Raw genomic sequence first — 24213 nt, 5'->3', positions numbered from 1 at the left:
ACATACATAAAATGACTTCTAAGACCAATGTTTACAACTTCTCCAGGATGTTTTCTTCTGGTTGATTTATACTTTCAGGTCTTGTATTTAAATCTTTAATCAACTCTGAGTTTAGTTTTTTTTTTTTTTTTAACTTTACAAAACTCTAGTTTTTTATATGGTATAAGGTAAGAGTCCAATTACAATCTTTTGCATTCAGATTTCTAGTTGCCCACTGTGATTAATTGAAGAGATGGTGAGTTGAAATTTAATCATGATCATCTCAAGGCAGAAATGAGTGACAAGTCTATAGGAAAGGCAGTGGAGTGAGGGACTTGGCCAGGAGCATGTAAAGTTTGGGGACTCCCACTTAATTCTGGCTGATACGTGGATGTGATCCTGGGCAGATGGGGTCTGACTCTTGGCATATAGACTTGCTCTTGACCTCTGCCAAGCCAGAGAAGCCTCTGGGCCAGCAGTAATGTGCTCTTATCATGAGTCCATGGGCACTGCTTTGGCTTTTGCATTTGGTGTCATGCAAATGGGTGGTCTTAATACAAAGACATAGACTTCCTCTTGACTACTGATAAAATAAGCTTCTCATTTAAGTTCTTTTGACTTCTGATCCACTCTCTAGTTTATGGTTGTTACTAACAGATTTTCAAACAGATTCTTAGACATACCTGGCAGGGAGAGTGATTCTCTCCCTTACAGTCTTAGATAATTTAACTTCTGATAATATTTTACATCACCACACTGTTGATTTCTAATCTGTTTACCTCTCTGGCATGCATTTCTGATAAGATACATACTCAAAAATCTATCATACAAGCTTCATGTAATAAACTGCAAGTGATTAGAGAACGTGAAAAAATTAATACTCAGGAGAATGATTAAGAAAATTTCCTTGGGAGGTGACCATTAGGCTGGCCTCAGATGGTTGCTAGTTTCTGAGTCACAGAAGATAGGATGGACACAGGCATAGAGGAAAGTAGAAGGTCTTAGGGAAATCATTGTATCAGTCAATAGAGGTTGTTATGGACACAGCTAGAGAGGTCAGCAGGAATCTATTCCTTGGGAACCTGTATAAGTGGAAGTATAAAGAATTTCTACTACTCTTTGTAAGTGCTAATGACCAAACCCCACCCCCTCTCATAAAACACAGCTTTTGCAATAGGACCTGACATGTCTGAATCACAATATACCGTCCCTTTCCAGTAGAGCTATAAGCGTCTGGTATTGATTTATTGTTGTTGACTACTTGGATATACCCTTCCTCAACTCATGACTTATTATTTATGTTTTTCTCTTTTAACCCTAAGTGTCTTTGGATCCTTTTTAAACTCTATGCATCCTCACTTCTCTTTGCAAGGTGGCAGTATATCCATGGACATTAAAATATATACCAGTGCCACTTTAGGGAAACAAGGGCCTCTAACATCCACTTTTGGTCCACCTCAGAACTTTCCTGATAGCTCAGTTGGGAAAGATTCTGCCTGCAATGCTGGAGACATCAGTTCAACTCCTGGGTAGGGAAGATCTGCTGGAGAAGGGATTAGCTACCCACACCAGTATTCTTTAGCTTCCCTTGCAGCTCAGCTGGTAAAGAATCCGCCTGCAATGTGGGAGACCTGGGTTTGATCCCTGGGTTGGGAAGATCCCCTAGAGTAAGGAAAGACTACCCACTCCAGTATTCTGGCCTGGAGAATTCCATGGACTGTGTAGTCCATGGGGTCACCAACAGTCAGACACGACTGAGCAACTTTCATTTTCAGCTCTTCAGGCCTAGCAATCTGTTACCTTCCCCTAACAGCAAGTACTTCAGTAAGTCCTACAACAGGGCATAAAAGTGTGATAGTGTTAAATGGTGATAATATATACAGATCTGGAATCACAGCACTGACCTATATGTAAACATAAGGTCTCTCTGTCCATATCATCCTGGTAGCTCCTTTAACTGATTAATTTTCAACAGGCAGGGATGATAGTTCTCCCACTTCCTTTGAAAGGACAACAAACCCAGGGTCTCCTTCACTCTTAATGATTTTAAATCACATTCAGTGACTGACTTTGAATCATCAACTGTGTCTCTGAGGAGTTAAAGTGCCAGAAAGATTTAATTAGGGAGCTGCAGTTCAGATAAAAGATACAACATCATTGACTTAAAACCTGAACTCAACCCTTTTGATGCTGATGGTGAAACTCTGTGTGTTAGTTGTTTCTAAAATGTTTTCTGAAGACACACTGGATTCCTCTGGTAGAGACTCTGCCTTATGTATTTCCATATTTGATTGACTACTCCTTGAACCTGTTTAAACATTTCAAAATGAAAAATATTCCATACTCTTATTTTTAAACTACAAAAACTTGTAGAACTTGGACTAACAAAAGACTTTATTGGGGAAGAATGTTTTGACTGTAGTTATCCGATGCAGGATACAGCATGCTTGGGGCTGGTGCACGGGGATGACCCAGAGGGATGTTGTGGGGAAGGAGGTGGGAGGGGGTTCATATTTGGGAACGCATGTACACCTGTGGTGGATTCATGTCAATGTATGGCAAAACCAATACAGTATTGTAAAGCAAAATAAAGTAAAAATAAAAAATTTAAAAAAAGAAATACTAGGGGATGGCAATAAATATAAGATGAGCTTTTACTCAGTCTTATATTAATACTTGTATCAAAAGTCTGTCCTGACTTCTCTGGCTGTCCAGTGGTTAGGACTCCGTGCTTTCACTAGAAGGGGAACCAGTTTAATTCCTGATCAGGGAACTAAGATCCCACAAACTGCATGGTACCCTCACCCAAAAAAATTATCTGTGTGTGGTGATCCTGTTTATCATCTGCACCGGGATTGAGCCACCTCCTGCCCTGCCCTTGGGAACACACTGCTCCCACCAATTTCTTAGGATAACAGTGGCCTAATTGATATTTGGTCTGTTCCCTCCAAACATTATTTTAATCTTTGGGAGTCCTAGTTGTGGATTTTAGTTATATCAGCATTTTGTGCTTCCTGAGCACCTTTAGCTGACAGCATATGCAAGTGATGCTACAAAGCCCATTATGACATAAGTGGCCAGGATGTGATTTCTGCCTGCCTCTCTCAGGGGAAGTATGACATTCACTATCCCTATGTGAAACCCTCTTCCCATCTGGGTTCTGACAATCTTTACCCTAATGTCATTCCACACCCCAAACAATGGCAGTAACACCACACCACTACTCCTTGCCGCTGAGATCAATTGTTAAGCAGGGTTATCCATCTTCAGTGCAGACTCCTGACCCAGTCCAGACCTCTATTCTCTGACTAACTGGGGACCTGAGGGTCTGTTCCCCAATCTCTCGGGATGCCACGTCCCTCCCCACTCAGGTGCCCATCTATTTTCTTCCTTCCCTCCCTTCCCATCAGAAAATTCACACACACACACACAAATATCATCTTTTCACCATTTGATGTTTAATTTCAGCCATCAGTTTACTATGTTAGTGTAAGAGTCAGTCTTTTCCTGGCTGGCCATTTCTAAGAAAGCAGACCTCCGGAGATACAATTCTAAACTGTCTGACCTTTTCTATTCAGTTACTGGCTGCCCAGGGTCTCTCATTCTGGGGTGGCTGAGCTTATCTTCTCTTTTGACTCTGCCTCATATTTTGGTACCTTTTTCGGCTTTGATTCAGTTTCTTACGTGCACAGGAACAGAAAAAACAGTTTGGTTTTCTTGTTTTCTTCACCTTCTTCGACTGAGTGGCATACAATCGGATTTTCTTTCTCAAGGTTCCTTTTAGAGGTCTTCTGACCCTCATGGTCATATTTCGTGCCTTGAAAGACAAGAGAAAGGTATTAGTTTTGAGGAAAGAGTATAACAACTGAGTTGGAAGGGATATTTCGTGAAAAGGGATGTGGCCTGATGAGGACTTTTGTGCCAGGCAAGGGCAGTGTAGAGGTCTTGGGCAGTAAAGTCAATGGAGAACCTGGGGAGCATAGATGGAATCATCTTACCTTCACACTGCCTCTGTATCTCCGTTGACAAAGGGTCTTCTTTCTTCCTTTCATCCTTGAAGCAAACTGCATTGCAACTCTTCTTGGCTGCTGTGGCTTCCTGGTTACCTTAGTCATGATGACACCATGAAGTGGCCTAACCCAGAATCTCTGCCTCTGACTTCCCTATATATACCTTCTCAGGACAATGAGGAGCCACACCCTTCAATCTGATTGGTCAGCTAGGCACTCCCCCAGCCAATGGTGGCTTTGGGGTCTTAGACATCACAATGTACCACTGTGCCCATCAACATGGGTTAGTGGGTGCTGAGGGAGGCTATGACACACCTTTCCCACACCTGACACCTCTGTGTGTCTGATTCTGGGGAGTGGTGATTCAGGGGCATGGTGTTTCTTCTCATGACCCTCAGACTTTCCTTCCGTGCCCTTTATTCTTTGACTCATATGTCCCCCTTCAACACTCCTGCCTCCTCCATCCCTGTATTAACCTCTGCCAAACACTTTTCATTCCATTTCAGCACGTTAGAGTCCTCTAGTCACTTCATCTTCAGACCACCCTCTTCCTACTGGGGGCTCTTTAGAGGCTTAAGGAAATTTAGAGCAATCACTTAACATGGAAAAAAGTAATTAAGAACAGGTTGGATGTTATTTCTACTCCAATGAGCTTTAGAGATTCCAAGACTTAGTGAATCCTCAGTCTGTTGCCTCAAGGTCTATACACTGTCTCCATAAGATTACACATCAGAGCAAAAAAAGTGTTAAATGTCTCCTCCAGTAATATTGTTGGGGACACTTCAACTCTCATATTGAGTAGGGAAACTCAACTTGCCCCATCTACCAGAAATACATTACTGATTTAAAAAAAAAAAAAAAAAGTAAGGTGCCCAAAGGCGAGAGTCAGATGACCACTGCACCACTGACTCTTGACTGAATCAGTTCCCCAGTGTTGGCAAGTTACAACACAGCCTCTCAGTTTTCTTGGACTGCACATTTATTTCGAGTGTAAGATTTTCTTTTACAATTTTACAAAAACATTAGGTCAGAGGTTTGACATTTTCAGTTCCCTGTCACCCAGATTTATTATCTCCATAAATCAGTGTTGCCCTTCAAACAGAGATCCTGCTTCAGCAATTCTCTCAGAATCAGCTTTACCATCTATTATCTACTTCCTCTTATGTGTCCTATAGTAAACTTGTGATTACATTGTAACTCATGCTACATTCCTCAGTTTATTTCTTATCTTTCTAAATCCTGTTTGCCCCTAACATCCTAAACTCACTATCTCTTAAAAAGGCTTCTAGCTATTAGTATCTCTAAAATTCCTAACCTCTATAAGCTATAGTAAAATATGCCAATATTACAACATTCCTTAAATCTTTAATTTCTAACTATTTTAATTATTTCTAAGCCCTAAATTCAGTGAACTCCTTTGTCATAAACATTTTCCTCACAAATAGGCTTCAAATAGCAATCCCTCCCATGGCCTCAAGTTGCAGTCTATGTGCTCATCCTGGAACACTCTTTTGTAAAAGTCCTTGAACAAATGTCAATGATTAACTTTATGAATTATTCTCTGAGAAAAGCTGTAGAAGGCTCTGTGCCTTCTCATGCTCCTCTCAAGAACGATAAGCACCTTAATATTCCTTTTCAGTCACTCAGCTGAGGAGAGGAAAAAACAAGTCAGAATCACAAGGCCTAACTCTTTCATCCCGGGTCCATACCTGCGGGACAAAGAGAGGGGCTTGGGGCCATGCCTCCATTTTGTCAGTAGTGCCTAATGTGGCTCCTGACATGACTCTGTGCAACCTAATGGACTACAGCACACCAGGCTTCCCTGTCCATCACCAACTCCCAGAGCTTGCTGAAACCCAAGTCCATTGAATCCCCAATGCCATCCAACCATCTCATCCTCTGTCATCCCCTTCTCCTCTGGCCTTCATTCCTTCCCAGCATCAGGATCTTTTCCAATGAGTCAGTTCTTTGCATCAGGTGGACAAAGTACTGGAGTTTCAGCTTCAGCATCAGTCCTTCTAGTGAATAATCAGGACTGGTTTCCTTTAGGGTTGACTGGTTTGATGTCCTTGCAGGCCAAGGGACTCTCAAGACTCTCCTCTACCACCACAGTTCAAAAGCATCAGTTCTTCAGTCCTCAGCTTTCTTTATGGTCTAACAATCATATTCATATATGGCTGCTGAAACAACCTTAGCTTTGACGTATGGACCTTTGTCGGCAAAGTGATATCTCTGCTTTTTGATATGCTCTCTGGGTCAGTCATGGTTTTTCTTCCAAGGAGCAAGCGACTTTTAATTTCATGGCTGCTGTAAGCATCTGCTGTGATTTTGGGGCCCACAAAAATAAAAGTCTGTCACTGTTTCCATTGTTTCCCCTTCTATTTGCCATAATGTGATTGGAGCGGATGCCATGACCCTGGATTTTCAAATGTTGATTTAAGTTAGCTTTTGCACTATCTTCTTTCACCCTCATCAAGATGTTAGTTTCTTTATGCTTTCTGCCTTAAGCATGGTGTTGTCTGCATATCTGAATTTATTACTATTTCTCCTGGCAATCTTCATTCCATCTTGTGCTTCATCCAATATGACATTTAGCATGATGTACTCTGAATATAAGTTAAATAAGCAAGGTTACAATGTACAGCCTTGATGTACTCCTTTCCCAGTTTTGAACCAGTCCATTGTTCCATGTCCAGTTCTAACTGTTGCTTCTTGACCTGCATACAGATTTCTCAAGAGTCAGGTAAGTTGGTCTGGTATACTGATCTCTTTAAGAATTGTCCACAATTTGATGTGATCCACCCAGTCAAATGCTGTGGCATAGTCAGCAAAGCAGAAGTAGATGTTTTTCTGGATTTCTCTTGCTTTTTCTATGAACCAACCGATGTTGGCAATTGGATCTCTTGTTCCTCTGTCTTTTCTCAATGCAGCTTGAACGTCTGAATGTTCTTGGTCTATGTATTGTTGAAGCTTATCTTGGAGAATTTTCAGCATTACTTTTGTTGTGTGGGCAATGACCCTATCACCATTGTCATTTCAAATCAAGTTCCTTCTCACATTAGTCTGGATTTGTTTTATTTAATTGCAAAATTGGACATAAATTGTTTGGTGTAATGTTTATTTCCCCCTTAAAAGGTATTAATTAACTCCCAGTATGGAACACCAGACTGGCTCCAAATTGAGAAAGGAGAATGTCAAAGCTGTTTATTGTCACCCTGCTTGTTTAACTTATATGCAGAGTACATCATGCAAAATGCTGGACTGGATGAAGTCCAGATGATAAGCTGGAATCAAGATTGCTGGGAGAAATATCAATAATCTCAGATATGCAGATGACACCATACTTATGGTAGAAAGTGCAGAAGTAGTAAAGACTCTGTTGATGAAAGTGCAAGAGGAGAGTGAAAAAAAGTTGGCTTAAAACTCAACATTCAGAAAACTAAGATCATGGCATCTGGTCCCATCACTTCATGGGAAATAGATGGGGAAACAATGGAAAAAGTTATTGAATGTATTTATTTATTTTTTGGTCTCCAAAACCACTTCATATGATGACTGCAGCCATGAAATTAAAAGACCCTTGCTCCTGGAAAGAAAGTTTATGACCAACCTAAACAGCATATTAAAAAGCTGCGAGATCACTTTGCCAACAAAGGTCCATCTAGTCAGAGCTACGGTTTTTCCAGTGGTCGTGTATGGATGTGAGAGTGGTACTATAAAGAAAACTGAGTGCTGAAGAATTGCTGCTTTTGAACTGTGGTATTGGATAAGACTCTTGAGAGTCCCTTGGACTGCAAGAAGATCCAACCAGTGCATCCTAAAAGAAATTAGTCCTGATTATTGATTGGAGGGACTGAGGCTGAAGCTGAAACTCCAATACTTTGGCCACCTGATGAGAAGATCTCACTCATTTGAAAAAACCCTAATACTGGGAAAGACTGAAGGTGGGAAGAGAAGGGGATGATAGAGGATGAGATGGTTGGATGGCATCACCAACTCAGTGGACATGAGTTTGAGTAAGCCCTGGGAGATGGTGATGGACAGGGAGGCCTGGGATGCTACAGTCCATGGGGTCACAAAGAGTCAGACACAACTGAGTGACTGAACTGAACTGATTGAACCCTCTGCAGTAAAGGATAGATTATATCCAAACTTCTTAAACTGTTCCAAAAAACTGAGAAGATGGAGTGCCTCCAAATTCTACAAAGCCACCATTATCCTGACACCAAAACCAGACAAAGACACCATCAAAAAAGAAAATTAAATACTAATATTTCTGCTGAAGACAGATGATAAAATTCTTAACAAAATAGTAGAGAACCAAATTCAACAACACATTGAAACCATCACACACCATGATCAAGTTGGAGTTATTCAAGAGGTACAAAGATGGTTCAATATCTGCAAATCAATCAATGTGATACACCACATTAGGAACTAGAAGGAGAAAAATTAGATGATTATCTAAATAGATGCTGTAAAACCATTTGGCAAAACTCAATATTCATTCATTACAAAAACTCTCATCATACTTGATATGGAGGGAATATATCTGAACATAATAAAAGTCATTTATAACAAACACAATTAATATCATATTCAGTGGCAAAAGCTGAAAGCTTTTCCTCTAAAATCAGGAACAAGGCAAGGATGCCCACTTTTGCCACTTCTAAAATGATGGATGTTCTAGCCACAGTAATCATTCAAGGAAAAGAAATAAAAGTCCTCCAAATTGGTAGGAAGAAGTAAAACTGTCACTACTTGCAGTTGACATGATACTATAAGCAGAAAACTATAAAGCACCACCAAAATACTATTACAATTAATAAATGAACTCAAAATGAATTCAACCCCAAAATGAAAGATTGGAAACTATGAAATTCCAAGAAGAAAAATGTAGGGAGAACACTCTGACATAAATCATAGAAAAAAGCTTTTTTTTTTTTTTTTTAATCTGTCTCCTAAGGCAAAGGAAACAAAAGAAAAAAAATGAGATCTAATTAAACTTAAAAGCTTTTCCACAGCAAGCAAAAATTTGACAAAATGAAAAAAACAATCTATTGAATGGGAGTAGATATTTTCAAATGACAAGACAATAAGGGGGTCAACATAAAAAATATATAAACAGATTATACAACTCAATATATGTGTGTCTCTCACTGTCTTTATGTGTGTGTGTGTCTATCTATCTCAGCGGGTGTGTGTTTCGCATTGTGTGAGTTTCTCTCTCAGTGTGCATGTCTATCTCAGTGTGTGTGTGTCTCTGTGTCTGTGTCTGTGTGGGAGTAGTAGTGTGTGTCTCTCTTTAGGTATTTGTGTGTGTCTGTCAATGTGTGTATCACTCCTAGTGTGTGAGTCTGTGTGTCTGCCAGTGTGTGTGCGCACATCACTCTGTGTGTGTGTGTCTCAGTGTGTGGGACTCTATTTCAGTGTTTGTGTCTTTCTTTCAGTGTTTCCATCCAATTCAGTGTGTGTGTGTGTGCATATCCCTCAATATGTATGTTTTTCTCTTATTGTGTATGTTTCTCTCTAGGTGTGTCTGTCTCTATGTTTGCATCTCTCTAATGCATTTGTGCCTTTCTCTCGATCTGTGTGTCTCTCAGTGTGTGTCTCTTTCTGTTTGTGTGTCTCTGTGTGTGTGTCTCTGTCAGTAACTCTGTGTGTGTTTGTCCCCACTGTGTGAGTTTCTCTCTCAATGTTGGTCTCTGTGTGTGTGTCCTTGTCTCAGTGTGTGTCTCTTTCTCAGTGTATGTGTGTGTCTCTCCCTTCTTCTGAGTGTCTCTCTCACACAATGTGTGTCTCTCTCTCACTGAATGTATCTGTGTGTCTCTGTATATGTGTATGTGTCTCTCAGTGTGAGTCTCTCTCAGTATGTGTGTCTCTCTCTCAGAATGTTTCTGTGCATGTCGCTCAGTGTGTACGTGTATCTTTCAGTGTGTGTGTCTCTCTCTGTGTTTTTGTCTCCCTCTCTATATTGCATGTGTTTCTCTCATAATGTGTGTTTCTGTCTCTCATTGTGTGTGTCTCTCTCTGTTGTCTGTGCTTCCCATTGTGTGTGTCTCTCAATGTGTGTGTGTCTCTATTTGTATCTGTGTGTCTCTCACTCACTGTGTGTCTTTGCATCTCGCTCATTGTGTATGTGTGTCTTTCAGTGTGTGTGTCTCTTTCTGTGTATTTGTCTCCCTCTAAGTTGCATGTGTTTCTCTCTCAATGTGTGTTTCTATCTCAGTTTGTGTTTCTATCTCTCGTGTGTGTCTCTCTCAATGTGTGTGTGTCTCTATCTGTATCTATGTGTCTCAGTGTGTGTGTATGTCTCTCCCTGTGTGTTTGTATCTTCCTCAATGTGTGTGTGTGCCTCGCTCATTTTGTGTGTGTTTCTCAGTGTGTGTGTTTCTCCCATTATTTTGCATCTCACCCTGACTATGTGTGTGCCTCTATCTCAGTGTGTGTGTGTCACCCTCACCATGTCTGTTTCATTCTTTCACATTATGTCTCTCTCAGTGTGTGTGTTTTCATTCAGTGTGTGAGGGTCTCTCAGAGTGAGTTTGTGTGTTTCTCTCAGTATCTGTGTGTCTCTCAGGGTGTGTCTCTCTCTTAGTGTGTGTGGCTCTCAGTGTGAGTGTGTTTCTCTCTCAGTATGTCTTTCTATTCCATTGAGGTGTCTCTCTCAGTGTCTTTGTGCGTCTCGCTCAATGTGTGTGTCTCTGTGTGTTTCTGTGTGTGTTTAATGGATGTATCTCACTGCATGTGTGTCTTTCTCTGTATGAGTAAGTCTCCCACTGTGTGTGTGTCCCTCAGTGTGAATGCGTGTCTCAGTGTATCTCTCTCTCAATGTGGGTATGTCTGTCTCAGTGTTGTGTGTCTCTTTCCTAGTGTCTGTGTGTGTCTCTCACTCAGTGTATGTCCCTCCCTCGCAGCTGGACTGTGTACCTCTCTCTGCTTGTGTGTGTCTCTCAATGAGTGTGTGTATCTCTCAGTGTGTGAGTATGTGTCTCACGGGTTTTATATTCTTCTTCCTTTCAGTGTGTGTGTGTTGCTCTCAGTTTGTGTGTCTCTGTGTGTTGTCTCACTGATTGACTCTATGTGTGTGGGTGTGTCTCCCTTTCAGTGTGTATGTCTCTCAACATGTGAGGTTCTCTCTCAGTGTGTGTGTGTCTCTCTCTCAGTGTGTGTGTGTCTCTGCGTCTGTGTGTGTGGGAGTAGTAGTGTGTGTCTCTCTTATCGTATTTGTGTGTGTCTGTCAATGTGTCACTCCTAGTATGTGTGTGTGATGCTGGCTGCCAGTGTGTGTGCGTGCATCACTCTGTGTGTGTCTCAGTGTGTGGGATGCTCTTTCAGTGTTTGCAAATCTCTTTCAGGGTTTAGATTCAATTATGTGTACTCACATCTGCTTCTGTGTACACTGTCGCATGCTGACGCAGGAGCTGTGGTGGCCTCCTGCATAAAGAAATTACCTGTTTTTAAATCGAGATAGAATTGTCATTCCATACATGTCACTCTTTTGAAATGGAAAACTCAGGGGCATTTAGCACATTCACAGTGTTGTGTAGCCTTCATTCTGTCCAACTACAGGATATTTTCCTCCCCCCAAACAAGACTTCATCGGCATTAGGCAATTCCCATACAATTCCTGCCAGGCCCTGCTAACCACTAATCTTTCAAATTCTGGACATTTCACATTAATGGAATCAAACAATATGTTGCATTTTTCATCTTTTACAATATTTCCAAGGTTAATCCATATTGTAGCATATATTGGTACTTTTTATTTAATTAATTTTTAATATGTATCTCTATTCACATTTTATATTATTATTTTTAAATTTATTTAATTTATTTGAAGGCTAATTACTCTACAATATTGTAGTGGTTTTGCCATACATTGACATGAATCAGCCATGGGTGTACATGTGTTCCCCACCTTGATCCCCCCTCCCACCTCCGTCTCCATCCCATCCCTCTGGGTCATCCCAGTGTACCAGCCCTGAGCACCCTGTCTCATGCATCAAACCTGGACTGGCGATCTGTTTCACATATGAAAATGTATATGTTTAATGCTATTCTCTCAAATCATCTCACCCTCGTCTATACCCACAGAGTCCAAAAGACTGTTCTATATATCTGTTGCTATTTTCTTCTGCTGTCTCACATATATTGTTATCATTATCATCTTTTTAAATTCCATATATATGCATTGGTATACTGTATTGGTGTTTTCCTTTCTGGCTATTTCACTCTGTATAATACGCTCCAGTTTCATCCACCTCATTAGAACTGATTCAAATGTATTCTTTTTAATGGCTGAGTAATATTCCATTGTGTATATGTTCCACAGCTTTCTTATCCATTCCTCTCCTGATGGACATCTAAGTTGCTTCCATGTCCTGGCTATTATAAACAGTGCTGTGATGAACACTGGGGTACACGTGTCTCTTTCAATTCTGGTTTCCTCAGTGTGTATGCCCAGCAGTGGGATTGCTGGGTCTTATGGAAGTTCTATTTCCAGTTTTTAAGGAATCTCCACACTGTTCTCCATAGTGGCTGTACTAGTTTGCACTCCCACCAACAGTGTAAGAGGGTTCCCTTTTCTCCACACCCTCTCCAGCATTTATTTTTTGTAGATATTTGGAGAGCAGCCATTCTGACAGGCGTCAGATAGTACCTAATAGTGGTTTTGATTTGCAATTCTCTGATAATGTGCATCTTTTCATGTGTTTGTTAACCATCTGTATGTCTTCTTCAGAGAAATGTCTGTTTATTTCTCTAGCCCATTTTTTGATTGGGTCGTTTATTTTTCTAGAATTGAGATGCAGGAGTTGCTTGTATTTTTTTGAGATTAATTCTTTGTCAGTTTCTTCATTTGTTATTATTTTCTCCCATTCTGAACGCTGTCTTTTCACCTTGCTTATAGTTTCCCTCGTTGTACAAAATCTTTTAAATTTAATTAGGTCCCATTCATTTATTTTTGCTTTTATTTCCATTACTCTGGGATGTGGGTCATAGAAGATCCTGCTGTGATTTATGTTGGAGAGTATTTTGCCTATGATTTCCTCTAGGAGTTTTATATTTTCTGGTCTTAAGTTTAGATCTTTAATCCATTTTGAGTTTATTTTTGTGTGTGGTGTTAGCAAGTTTTCTAGTTTCATTCTTTTATAAGTAGTTTACCAGTTTTCCCAATACCACTTGCTAAAGAGATTGTCTTTTCTCCATTGTATATTCTTACCTCCTTTGTCAAAGATAAGGTGTCCATAGGTGCATGGATATATCTCTGGGCTTTCTATTTTGTTCCATTGATCTATATTTCTGTCTTTGTGCCAGTACCATCCTGTCTTGATGATTACAGCTTTGTAGTATAGCCTGAAGTCAGGCAGGTTGATTCCTCCAGTTCCATTCTTCTTTCTCAAGATTGCTTTGGCTACTCAACGTTTTTTGTATTTCCATACAATGTGAAATTATTTGTTCTAGTTCTGTGAAAAATACCATTGGTAGCTTGATAGAGATTGCATTGAATCTATAGATTGCTTTGGGTAGTATACTCATTTTCACTATATTGATCCTTCCAACCCATGAACATGTTATATTTCTCCATCTGTTTGTGTCCTCTTTGATTTCTTTCATCAGTGTTTTACAGTTTTCTATATGGGTCTTCTGTTTCTTTAGGTAGATATATTATTAAGTATCTTGTTCTTTTCATTGCAATGGTGAATGGAATTGTTTTGTTAATTTTTCTTTCTGTTTTCTCATTGTTAGTGTATAGGAATGCAGGGGATTTCTGTGTGTTGATTTTATATCCTGCAACTTTACTATATTTATTGACTAGCTCCAGTAATTTTCTGGTGGGGTCCTTAGGGTTCTCTATGTAGACCATCATGTCATCTGTAAACAGTGAGAGTTTTGCTTCTTCTTTTCCAATATGAATTCCTTTTATTTGTTTTCCTGCTCTGATTACTGTGGCCAAAACTTCCAAAACTCTGTTGAATAGTAGTGGTGAGAGTGGGTACCCTTGTCTTGTTCCTGACTTTAGGGGAAATGCTTTCAGTTTTTCACAATTGTGGATAATGTTTGCTTTGGGTTTGTCATATATAGGTTTTATTATGTTGAGGTATGTTCCTTATATCCCTGCTTTCTGGAGAGTTTTTATCATGAATGGATGTTGAATTTTGTCAAAGTCTTTCTCTGCATCTATTGAGGTAATCATATGATTTTTGTCTATCAATTTGTTAATGTGGTGTATTACCTTGATTGATTTGCAGGTATTAAAGAATCCTTGCAACCATGGCATAAGGCCCACTTCATCATGATGTATGATTTTTTAATATGTTGTTACAGTCTGTTTCCTAGAGTTTTGTTAAAGGTTTTTGCATCTATGTTCATCAGTGATATTGGCCTGTAGTTTTCTTTTTTTGTGGCATCTTTGTCTGATTTTGGTATTAGGGTGATGGTGGCCTCATAGAATGAGTTTTGCAGTTTTCCTTCCTCTGCAAATTTCTGGAAGGGCTTGAGTAGGATAGGTGTTATCTCTTCTATAAATTTTTGGTAGAATTTAGTTGTGAAGCTGTCTGGTCCTGGGCTTTTGTTTGCTGAAATATTTCTGATTACAGTTTCAATTTACATGCCTGTGATGGGTCTGTTAAGATTTTCTATTTCTTCCTGGTTCAGGTTTGGAAAGTTAAACTTTTCTAAAAATTTGTCAATTTCTTCCAAGTTGTCCATTTTATTGGCATATAGTTTCTGATAGTAGTCTCATATGATCCTTTTATTTCTGTGTTGTCTCTTGTGATCTCTCAATTTTCATTTCTAATTTTGTTGATTTGATTCTTCTCCCTTTGTTTCTTGATGAGTCTGGCTAATGGTTTGTCAATTTTATTTATCTTCTCGAAAAACCAGCTTTTACCTTTGTTGATTTTTCTATGGTCTCCTCTGTTTCTTTTGCATGTACTTCTGCCCTAATTTTTAAGATTTCTTTCCTTCTATTAACCCTGGAGTTCTTCGCTTCTTCCTTTTCTAGTGGCTTTAGCTGTAGAGGTAGGTTATTTATTTGACTTTTTTCTTGTTTCTTGAGGTATGCCTGTATTGCTATGAACCTTCCCCTTAGCACTGCTTTTACAGTGTCCACAGGTTGTGGGTTGTTGTGTTTTCATTTTCATTCATTTCTATGCATATTCTGATTTCTTTTTTGATTTCTTCTGAGATTTGTTGGTTATTCAGCAGTGTGTTGTTCAGCCTCCATATGTTGGAATTTTTAATAGTGTTTCTTTTGCAATTGACATCTAATCTTATTGCCATCAGGTCAGAAAATATGCTTGGAATGATTATAATTTTTTTGAATTTACCAAGGCTAGATATGGCTCAGGATGTGATCTATCCTGGAGAAGGTTCCATGTGCACCAGAGAAAAAGAGGAAATTAATTATTTTGGGGTTAAATGTCCTATAGATATCTATTAGTTCTAACTGGTCCATTGTGTCATTTAAAGTTTGTGTTTGTTAGTTAGTTTTCAGTTTAGTTGATATATCCATAGACGTGAGTGGGGGATTAAAGTTTCTCACTATTATTGTGTTATTGTTAATTTACTCTTTCATTCTTATTAGCATTTGCCTCACATATTGTGTTGCTCCTCTGTTGGGTGCTTATATATTTATAATTGTTATATCTTCTTCTTGGATTGATCCTTTGATCATTATGTAGTGACCTTCTTTGTCTCTTTTCACAGCCTTTATTTTAAAGTCTATTTTATCTGACATGAGTATTGCTACTCCTGCTTTCTTTTGGTCTCTATTTGCATGGAATATCTTATTCTAGCCCTTCACTTTCAGTCATTATGTATCCCTTGTTTTGAGATAGGTCTTTTGTAGACAACATATATAGGGGTCTTATTTTTGTATCCATTCAGCCAGTCTTTGTCTTTTAGTTGGGGCATTCAAACCATTTACATTAAAGGTAATTATTGATATGTACGATCCCATTGCTATTTACTTTGTTGTTTGGTGTTCAAGTTTATACCCCCTTTTTGTGTTTCCTGTCTAGAGAAGATCCTTTAGCATTCGTTGGAGAGCTGGTTTTGTGGTGTTGAATTCTCTCAGCTTTTGGTTGTCTGTAAAGCTTTTGATTTGTCCTTCATATTCGAATGAGATCCTTGCTGGGTACAGTAATCTGCATTGTAGGTTTTTCTCTTTTATCACTTTAAGTATGACCTGCCTTTCCCTTCTGGCCTGAAGTGTTTCTATTGAAAGATAAGCTGTTATCTTTATGGGAATCCCCTTGTGTGTTGTTTGTTGTTTTTCCCTTGCTGCTTTTAATATTTGTTCTTTGTGTTTGATCTTTGTTAATTTGATTAATATGTGTCTTGGGGTTTTTCGCCTTGGGTTTACCCTGTTTGGGACTCTCTTGGTTTCTTGGACTTGGGTGACTATTTCCTTCCCCATTTTAGGGAAGTTTTCAACTATTATCTCCTGAAGTATTTTCTCATGGTCTTTCTTTTTGTCTTCTTTTTCTGGAACTCCTATGATTCGAATGTTGGGGCCTTTAACATGGTCCCAGCAGTCTTGAGTTTGTCCTCATTTCTTTTAATTCTTTTTTTTTCTTTTTTCCTCTCTGTTTCATTTATTTCTACCATTCTATCTTCTACCTCACTTATCCTATCTTCTGCCTCCGTTATTCTACTGTTGGTTCCCTCCAGAGTGTTTTTCATCTCATTAATTGATTTATTCATTATATATTGCCCCCTTTTTATTTCTTCTAGGTCCTTGTTCAACATGTCCTGTGCACCTGCTCAATCCTTGTCTCCAGGTCATGTATCTGTAACTACGTTTTGTTTTCAAGATTTTGGATCATTCTTACTATCATTATTCTGAATTCTTTTTCAGGTTGATTTGCTATCTCATCCTATTTTGTTTGGTTTGTTGTGTCTTTATCTTGTTCCTTTACCTACTACCTTTTCATCTTGTTTAGATTGCTGTGTTTGGAGTACACTTTCCATATTCTGGCAGTTTGTGGTTTCTTTTTATTGTAGAGGTTCTTTGCTGTGGGTGGTGTGAACGGGTGGCTTGTCAAGGTTTCCTGGTTAGAGAAGCTTGTGTTGGTGTTCTTGTGGGTGGAATTGGATTTATACTCTCTGGAGTGCAATGAAGTGTTCAGTTATGAGTTTTGAGATGCCTGCGGGTTTGGTGTGACTTTGGGCAGCCTGTATATTGAACCCAGGGCTATGTTCCTTCGTTGCTGGAGAACTTGCATGGTATGTCTTGTTGTGGAACTTGTTGGCTCTTGGGTGGTGCTTGGTTTCAATGTAGGTATGGAGGCTTTTGGGTGAGCTCTTATCAATTAATATTCCCTGGATTCAGGAGTTCTCTGGTGTTCTCAGGTTTTGGACTTAAGCCTCCTGCCTCTGGTCTTTAGTCTTATACTTACAGTAGCCTCAAGACTTCTCCGTCTATACAGCACCAATGATAAAACCTCTAGGTTAATGATGAAAAGTTTCTCCACAGTGAGGGACACCTGGAGAGGTTCACAGAGTTACATGGAGAAGAGAAGAGGGAGGAGGGAGATAGAGGTGACCAGGAGGAGATGAGGGGGAATTAAACAGGGAGAGAGCAAGCTAGCCAGTAATTGATTCCCTATGTGCTCTTCACAGTCTGGATCCCTCAGAGTTGTTCATGGAGTTACACAGAGAAGAGAAGGGGGGTGAAGGAGACAGAGGTGACCAGGAAGAGAAAAGTGGGAATCAAAAGTAGAGAGACAGATCCAGCCAGTAATCAGTTCTTTAAATGTTCTCCACAGCCTGGAACACACAAAGAGATTAACAGAGATGGGTAGAGAAGACAAGGGGTAGGGAGGAGTTAGAGGCGACCTGGTGAAGAAACAGCTACTGCTGCTGCTAAGTCGCTTCAGTCATGTCCGACTCTGTGCAACCCCATAGACGGCAACCCACCAGGCTCCCCCGGGATTCTCCAGGCAAGAACACTGGAGTGGGTTGCCATTTCCTTCTCCAATGTAGGAAAGTGGAAAGTGAAAATTGAAAGTGAACCCGCTCAGTCGTGTCCGACTCTTAGCGATCCCATGAACTGCAGCCTACCAGGCTCCTCCATCCATGGGATTTTCCAGGCAAGAGTACTGGAGTGGGGTGCCATTGCCTTCTCTATGGTGAAGAAAAAGGAGAGTCAAAAGAGGGAGAGAGCATTCAAGCCAGTAATCACACTCCCGAGTAAAAGTGGGTACTGAAGATTGGGTTCTTAAGGGTACAAAGTTGATAACAAATACCAAAAAGCAAAAATTTTAAATCTAAAGTAGAGGTTACACTCTCAAAATTACAGTATTAAAAAAAAAGTAACAAAAAATTTAAAATATATATATGAAGTTTGTTTTAAAAATAGGGTCTTTTTTGTTGCAAGGTAATAGTAGGTTATAAAAATGAAAATTAAAGGCATAATGGAGGATTTAAAATAAAAAAATAAATTAAATAAATGATAATAGTAAAAATATATCTAGGAATTTCTCTGGAGCTGTTGTGGTCAGTTCAGTTTCAGATAGCTCCTTGATCCGTGTTATACTTTTCAAGATCTAAAGGCCCCTTCCAATGTAGTCAGTGCTAACTACAGGGTTTTAATCTGTTCCACCTGTCACTTCCAAAGCGGTTCTCTGTTTATTTTAGCTTCTTCGGTTTGGTGATCTCTTCAGTGTCTAATTTCTGCCCTGACACAAGGGGGCGAAGGTGCTCACTTATTAGGCTCACTTGTTCATTCGTGCTGTGGGGAGGGAGGAATGTTGCAAACAAATATCACTGGTATGTGTGTGTCTCGGCCTCACTGGGATTGCCCCTGTTCACGGTACGTGGGCTTTTCCAGTCTACACTTCTCAGGTTCTAGGTTGTTCTGCCAGGGAACTGTCTGAGGTGGGCCCTGGGTTGCATGCACTTCCCAGGTGCCACTCAGGTTCAGGTTCTTGGGTACTCCACAAAGGCACAGACTTGGTTGGGCTTGTGTTTTCTGCTCTTCCCAGGTCCAAGCAGCTCAGGCGACTATGTGCTTGGCAAATGCAATCTCCCACAGGTGGGGTGTGTGTCTTATCCCCTCCCCGTCCCAGCTGCTCAGTTTTCTGGGTGTGCAGCAGGCGTGCCTCCTGAGGTGTGCCATGTGTCTCTTCTGGGGAGCTGATCTCTGGCTGCAACCCTTCTGGAAGATGTTAACCACCCAGAATCCCAAGAAGTCTTGGTTAACAATGGAGCCTGCTTGCAGTTTGGTAAAGGATGCCTCTCTGGGGCTGAGATAGCCACTTTCTGGCTCTGGCTGCCCCCTGCCTGCATGTCTCTGGTTTGGGATCTGCTGGTATGCAGCCTGCTATCTCTCCTCTGGCATTCACTCAGTCCTTTGTTCTTGTAGGAGGCCTGGCAGTGCCTTACCTTAGGGCTTTTCATGGGATAGTTCTCTCTCTCTCTCTCTCTCTCTCTCTCTCTCTCTCTCTCTCTCTCTCTCTCTCTCTCTCTCTCTCTCTTTTTCTCTCTTTCTCTGGCTATCCCACAGTTTGGGTTTCTATCTCACCTTAGTTCCCTCAGACTGCCCTCAGAGTATTAGGGCCCGGTCCTTACCCTAAGTAATGCTGCCCACGTCTCCCTGTTCAGCCCCCACTTGCTGATGTCAGCTGTGAGCACTGGGAGTTGCCATTAGGCACTTAATCTGTGGGGTTTATTTATTTATTTATTTATTTATTTTTCCTCCCAGTTATGATGCTGTCTGAGAGTCCAAAACTCCCCACAGACATGCCAGTGGGAGTGTTTCCTGGTGTTTGGAAACTTCTCTTTTAAGACTCCTTTCCTGGGACTTATCTCCAGCCCTACATCTTTTGTCTCTCTTTTTATCTTTTATATTTTATCTTACCTCCTTTCAAAGACAATGGGCTGCCTTTCTGGGTGCCTGAGGTCCTCTGCCAGCATTCAGAAGTTGTTTTGTGAAATTTGCTCAGCGTTCAAATGTTCTTCCAATGAATTTGTGGGGGAGAAAGTGGTCTCTCTGCCCTATTCCTACACCATTTTAGGACTACCCCACCGTATTGGTACTTTTTAAATTCTTTCTGTTTGAATAAAAATTTGTGTGGATAAACTATATTTTATTCATCCCTTCATCAGTTACTGAACATTTGGATTGTTTTCAGGTTTCATCTCTTATGCATAATGTTGCTATGAACACCTTACTTCAAGTCTTCTGTAGACATATATTTTCATATATATGTCATATATTTATTTATTTATTTATTTCATGTATATGTTGACATATATATTTGTGTCAAAGTATGTTTTCATATGTACCCTTGCATAAGTACCTAGAAGTGGAATTGCTGGGTCCTATTAAACTTTATGTTTACCTTTTTGAAGAACTACCAGAGTATTTTCCAAAATGGCTGCACCATTTTATGCTCCCACCATTTTATGTATGAGAGGTCCAACTTCATCGCATCCTCACCAGTACAATTATTGTCCATCTTTTTGATTCCAGACATCCTGGAAGGTATCTGACTGTGGTTTTAATTTTTATCTCCCTAAAAACCAATGATGTTGAGCATCTTTAATCAATTGAGTTGGACACAACATAGCAACTGAACATCAACATTGAATGTAATTCCTGATAACACAGGGTTATATCTACCTTTCTTTTCTATATGTCATAGTGAGAGTTGCTCAGTCGTGTCTGACTCTTTGTGACTCCATGGACTATACAGTCCATGGAATTCTTTAGGATGGAATACCAGAGTGGCTAGCCTTTCCCTTCTCCAGGGTATCTTCTCAACCCAGGGATCAAACCCAGGTCTCCTGCATTGCATGTGGATTTTTAACCAGCTGAGCTACAAGGGGAGCCCTGCTATATGTCTTATGTCATTTTTATTCCATTGTTCCTCCATTATTCCTTTTTTGTGTTAAATAGGTCATTTTTAATGTACTCTGTTAAACTTTCTCATTTCTTTTACTATATTTTTGAGTTATTTTCTTAGTGGTCGTGCTGGTGAATAGAATTCAAGTCCTCTGCCTTCCTTCTGGAGCGTCTTCCTTCTCTTGCCCCACCCCAGCCCCAGGTCATGAGTCATGGGTGGGAGTCACTGGGTCTGAGGCTACAGCAAAGGCAGAGAGTGTGGGTGAAGGGACAGGACTGGGTCCTGCTTGCAGAGCAAGGATCCTAGAGGAAGGGGTGAGTTCCACAGGGTGGAGAGAAAGAAGCGGAGAAAGAGGAATGTGGTCTATATGGGGAAGGACAGAGGACCCTTCCAAGGAGTGACAGGGGCTGCCTGGACGATGCCCCTGGGCCTAGCTCTCTTCTCTGTGACCTTAGGAAGAGACCCTGCCCTCCTGCACCCTTGAGCCCTGTGCACAGCTTAGAGCTGCACCCCTTGGAGACCCAGGAGATGGAAGAATAGTCCTGAGCCATCAGAAATACACATGAGAAGTTTGGGTGGGGGGCAGGGAAGTGCCCTGGAGGCTGTGCCCAACAATGCTGAGGGCATCCAGGGATAGGGTATGTGCTTGGCTCTGGGTCAAGGAGGCACAGTTCTAGGAACATCAAGTACAGCTCAGGGGGACGGCAGCAACTTGTTTCAAACCACACGGGTGCTGCAGCTGAGGGCAGCCACCCATAGCCTGGCAGAATCACAGGGTCTGGAGAGCATGTGTGGGCAGTGGTTTGTCCCTGTTAGACCCGAGGCCCTGCTGCCAGTTGGAGCCTTCCCTAGGCCTACCCCTGGGACCAGTCCTGAACCAGGAAGGGCCCCACAGGCCCCAGGATGCTGTGGTCAGAGGCATCCCTTCAGTCAAGATCAGCCCAGCATGGGGACCTCCCCCATCAACTGCTGCCTTCTTGCAGAGCCTCACCTTACCCCATCCTCACTGGCCCCAGGCCCCTCTGACTACAAGGCTATGACAGGACCCTTCTTGTCCCCTTCCTTGGCCTCTACTGTGGAGCCTCACTCCCAAGATGGGTGGGGTGCAGGTGGAGTGCATTTGGGGGCCTGAGTCTTCCCTGCCTGCTGTGCAGGGCACACCTGCACCACCTCACCCTGGGCCCCCACAGAGCCCAGGCACTGGTCACTACATCCTGTGGCCTGAGGGAAGATGCAGCCTGAGATAGCAGGCCAGGGAGGTTGCGGGACACTCAAGGTCAAGATCAGGGGTCACAACCCATATCTAGAGGCCCCTAGCTGACATGCACTGTGCTGTCCAGAGCAGGGGCTCAGGTAGGTGAACTGAATGCCTGTCTCGGTTCCAGCTGAGCCCTCTGCTGCTCTCTTCCTTCCCATTTTCCATTTTCTGCAAGACCTGGCCTTCCTCGCTTGTCCTCACACTTGCACGGGGCAGTCTTGTGTGAAACAAGCTCAGCCTGCCTGAGAGCCATCTGGGTCATGTGCACAGAGTACAGAGCACAAGGAGACACAGAAAAGGGTCCTGAGTATGGGAGGGTTGAGAGCCCAGGGGATGCTGGAGAGACACCCCAACACCTGCCGCAGAAGAGGCAGCAGCAGGACTGGCTGGAGGCATTTGGCTGGCCACAACAGGGCCTTGCTTGGGAGCAGGCAGGCGCAGAAGGCCAGAGGCCACAACCCCTTTATCACCACTAACAATGTGCCCCACAGCCCTCAATTGCATTTCTGGATTGTCACTACTAGCCACGTGCCTCTAACCAGTCCTGTGGCTGTGTTTCCAGGGCCTGAGCCATGCAATGTGTGGGCCTGGACTGGAATCCTTGTGCCTCTGAGGAGGAGCTGGGGCATTTTGGACAAGTCTCTAAACCCTCCTGTCCCCACTGTCTTCAATAGGAGCAAGGGTCCTAACAGTGCCCACCTCCCCCCAGGGATCCTCTGAGGACTCAAACAGTGACTGCAGGCTGAAGGGGTCAGCCCATGGCCTGGTGCAGTGTCAGTGCTCAGAGACGCAAGCTCTTGGGGGTGGAGCCGATTCTTCTCCAGTGGAGCTGATTCTTCTCCCAGGCTCTAAATCTTTCAGCACCTAAGTAGTGGTGCAAGGCCATTAGTACCAGGTTTCTGCTGTCCCTTATTTGACCAGATGGCATTGTGGGTCTCAGGCTGCCTTGTGGGAGTGCCAAGGATGGCACTGTGATGAGCAGCACACAGAAGCACAGTGTGGTGGGCATACAGAGAGGGGATCACCCTATTACAAGGCCCAGGTAGGCTTGTAGTAGGACACCTGGATCTTGCCTCAGGGACAGGGTCAGTGTCCAGTCCTCAGCAACACAATGAGTCCTGGGACAGAGCCCCAGGTCACAGGGTTCTCAGTGGTAATCTGGGCTGGCTGGCAGCTCTGATGAGAGAAATTGGCCCTAGTCATACATACTCTGGCATAGGGAAACAATCTGCTTAGGAGCTAACCTTACATTATTGTGATGGGGACCAGGTGCTAGGGGATAGGGAGATATGGCTTTCTACTGTGAGAATGGGAGCCATTAGTTTGATCCCAGGGGGGTAGCTGGGAAAGAAGCAGGGCACCCAAGGAGCTATCAGGCCAAGTGCTCATGGGAAGGACTCCCAACCAAGCCCAGGGACAGCAGGCTCAGAATCTGGAGTCAGGGCCTGCTCCAGCTCAAGGAGGAGGATGGGATCTGCAGCAGGATGGTGGCCTTGAGAAGGGCTACATCCCCAAATGGGGACAGCAGAGCCAGCTCTTGGCCTGGCCAGGGGAGAATGTCAGGTGCACAACTCTGGGGGCCCCCAGGAACTAGGAGATATAGGTCCCTCTGCCAGGTCTGAGGAAGTGTCTCCAGATTGTCTGCTTTGAACCTTGCCTATTGGCCCTAGGTGAAGGAAACAGTGGGTATGGGGTGGGGGTGGGCCATTGGGCAAGGAGGGCGTGCTCCCACTGAACAGGCAAAGGAAGAAGAGCCAATGGGGGTAAAGTGAACATTTATCTTTTCAAATTCTCCCCCAACCAGGGAAAGGCTGGGAAGGAGTGGCCCCCACAGAGCTGCCAGGGATCCTAGAGCATGGCATCCTACCTGATGACCCTGCCCTTCCCCCACATCTAACCCACTTATTCCTGGGGGCTCCCTGAGGTTCCTGGGGACCCAGTCAGCCACAATCTCTGCCCACAAGTCCCTGTCGCCCAGCTCCGTCCAGTCCAGGGGGCCACACAGACCATCTCGGACCCTGATGGGACTGTACCAGATTGCTGACTCGGAGTACCAGGCCACTGCACCGCACCCCAGCAGCCCCTCCCCTCAAGTGTCCAAAGCAGAGAC

This window comes from Ovis aries, chromosome X (genome assembly GCF_016772045.2).
Source record: "Ovis aries strain OAR_USU_Benz2616 breed Rambouillet chromosome X, ARS-UI_Ramb_v3.0, whole genome shotgun sequence".
In the NCBI taxonomy this organism is placed as follows: Eukaryota; Metazoa; Chordata; class Mammalia; order Artiodactyla; family Bovidae; genus Ovis; species Ovis aries.
This window is presented reverse-complemented; position numbering follows the sequence as displayed.